The 1,531-nt window shown below is 43.2% G+C and overlaps 1 non-coding gene across 1 annotated transcript; it reads left to right on the top strand.

Moving 5' to 3' along the window:
- The first annotated feature begins 824 nt into the window (after positions 1-824).
- LOC131147197 (small nucleolar RNA R71) lies at positions 825-932 on the top strand. The gene has a single exon (XR_009134647.1). It is a non-coding gene; the product is annotated as a small nucleolar RNA R71 (small nucleolar RNA).
- The last annotated feature ends 599 nt before the right edge of the window (positions 933-1,531 follow it).

Genomic DNA, 1,531 nt, shown 5'->3' on the forward strand with positions numbered 1-1,531 from the left:
GCTGTGCAGGGAATTTTCCTTTTTCCAGGGTATTAAGCTGTGTACTCATCTTGCTTACAGCATCTTTCAGTTCTCCATTGGTTGTAACTTGCATTTGCATGAATTGCTGGAGCATGGTTGCCACCTACGCTACACTATAATCTGAAGCTTTCTTTATTGGAATGGGGACTAACGGTGGTTGGAATCCTGGTGGTGTGTAGCTCCGAGAAAACTGTTGCGGTTGATACTACGGTTGAGGAGCTACGACTGGATTGTATGTCGGTTGTGGAGGCGGTGGATATGATTGAGGTGCCTGCTAATATCGTGAAGATGATGGACCAGGCTGATCATTTCTCCATTAGAGGTTTGGATGATTCCGCCACCCCGGATTGTAAGTATTTGAGAGCGGCTGATTCTGCGTCTTATTAACCCAATTTGCCGATGACACCTGATCGGATCTGCTCTCTTGCAACACAGGTAAGAATTGACAATCCTGAGGTCTGTGGTCCGAAGTCTCACAAATCGTGCAAATCTCAGCTTTTGACTTTTCGGATTCTATGACTTCCAATTTTTTAGATAACGTAGCTACAAGGGCTTGTAAGCTAGTGTCCTCTTTGACCTCATATCTGCCCCCGCCACTGATTGCTCGGATAGGTTGGGCAGCTATCGGCACCCGTTCTGGTTGTGCGTTCCACTACTGGGCACTCTTAGCGAGACAGTCTAAAAATGATAAGCCCTTGTCTAGTTCCTTACGGAAGAATATCCCATTGCACATAGACTGGACAAATTGTTTGCACACAGGGGTTAAACCAGTAAAAAAATAATTCACTAACCTCCACGATTCGAAACCATGGTGTGGGCATATGTTCATCAAGTCCTTAAATCTCTCCCAACATGCTTGGAATGTCTCACCATCTTTTTGCATGAACTGACTGATCTGCTCCTATAGGTACTGAGTTCTCTGAAGAGGAAAAAATTTATGTAAGAACTCACGCTGCATTTCAGCCCAACTAGTAATAGAGTTAGGGCGCAAAGCCTTTCAGAGAAAAGGGGAACAAACGCAGTTTAATGTATTCATCAGTCCTAGCCCTATTAACGAAAGTGGTGCAAACCATCTCAAAGTCTGTCAAGTGTTGGTACGGACTCTCAGAGTCCATCCCGTGAAATTGGGGAATCACAGATAACATGCCATGCTTAAGAGTGAAATTCGGGGCATCCTGGGGCAACACAATGCATGAAGGTGTAGATGTGCGTGTAGGCTGTAGAAAATCTTCAAGTGTACGTGGTGCATGTGCAGCCATAGCTTCTTCAAAATAATTGCCAAACATATTATTCAGTTCAAATTCAGAATCACTCGCAGGACTAACAGGTGAACAGTCAAACTTAGTGCTATGTGTATTCCTACTAGTGCTAGGTGAAAGTCTACACAATCGATTCGAATTATCTCGAACCCAGGGCATCAAACATCACAATCGCCAATAGAAATCCACTAACACGGCAATAGACAAAATTTGTTTTTTTTTCAATTTTTCAATTTTCAATTTTTTTCATT

This window comes from Malania oleifera, unplaced genomic scaffold (genome assembly GCF_029873635.1).
Source record: "Malania oleifera isolate guangnan ecotype guangnan unplaced genomic scaffold, ASM2987363v1 ctg490, whole genome shotgun sequence".
NCBI lineage: Eukaryota > Viridiplantae > Streptophyta > Magnoliopsida > Santalales > Ximeniaceae > Malania > Malania oleifera.